The 1,088-nt window shown below is 45.7% G+C and overlaps 1 pseudogene across 1 annotated transcript in view; it reads left to right on the top strand.

Annotated features, from left to right (window-relative positions):
• The window catches only part of LOC123148993 (polyubiquitin-C-like), a 32,592-nt pseudogene extending 31,992 nt beyond the window's left edge, over positions 1-600 (top strand). The window contains exon 5 of the transcript XR_006474303.1: positions 4-600. The product of XR_006474303.1 is annotated as a polyubiquitin-C-like (transcript). The remainder of the gene's footprint in view (positions 1-3) is intronic.
• The last annotated feature ends 488 nt before the right edge of the window (positions 601-1,088 follow it).

The raw sequence follows: 1,088 nt of genomic DNA, 5'->3' as shown, positions 1-1,088 counted from the left end.
AAGGCTAAGATCCAGGACAAGGAAGGCATCCCTCCGGACCAGCAACGTCTCATCTTTGCTGGCAAGCAGCTGGAGGATGGCCGCACCCTGGCTGACTACAACATCCAGAAGGAGTCCACCCTCCACCTGGTGCTCCGCCTTCGTGGGGGCATGCAAATCTTTGTCAAGACCCTCACCGGCAAGACCATCACCCTGGAGGTTGAGTCCTCTGACACCATCGACAATGTGAAGGCGAAAATCCAGGACAAGGAGGGCATTCCCCCGGACCAGCAGCGCCTGATCTTCGCTGGTAAGCAGCTTGAGGATGGCCGCACCCTGGCGGACTATAACATCCAGAAGGAGTCCACCCTTCACTTGGTGCTCCGTCTCCGTGGTGGCCAGTAAGTGCCTGTCAATGGAGCGGCTTCTCTGTGGGTTGGGTTCACAGGTCTTGTGTCTTTGATATGTCCTCGAATGGTGCCTGTGTCTGTCGTCCTGGTCGTTTCTATGTTTCTACCGTAGTGTGATGCATCGTTATGTTCGGTTGTTTTTGAGAATTGCTGCTGTTGTGAACAGCTTTGGTGAACTTGATAAATAAGTGAGCCCTGAATTGTGTCTGCAGCTGCGAGTTATCCTGTGTTTTCTTTTGTTTGCTTCTATCTGATGCATTTCATCTCTATTCATATGAATATTGTACCTTGCATTTGTTAGTTCGACTATATGGTACTTTGTGGCAATTACATCTTTGGTTATCATAGAGGCTTCGCTCATCAGAGTAGCCGTATTTGTCGACAAGCAGCATGGTCGGGCACTCTGGTGGGGTCATGGAATGTAGTTTCTTATGCCGTAAATTTTGATCATGTCTTGTCCTGTGAAGCTAATAGCACATTAACAATACAATTGAAAACGATGTAATTTTGATCTGTTTATCCTATGGATGAACAAACACTGACTTAGTTGTCAATCAAAAGGATAAGAAAAACGATGTTCCATATGTTCTAATTTGTTCATATACCAAGTAAAAGTATCTGTGTAACTAGTAGAAAATTCAGTAGATCAGAACAACATATGGTACCAACCCATTTTGTACATCAAGGTTGATTGAAAAA

The sequence above is a fragment of the Triticum aestivum genome, chromosome 7A, assembly GCF_018294505.1.
Source record: "Triticum aestivum cultivar Chinese Spring chromosome 7A, IWGSC CS RefSeq v2.1, whole genome shotgun sequence".
NCBI lineage: Eukaryota > Viridiplantae > Streptophyta > Magnoliopsida > Poales > Poaceae > Triticum > Triticum aestivum.
Note: the sequence above shows the minus strand (reverse complement) of the source record. Positions and strands in the feature narration are given on the sequence as shown.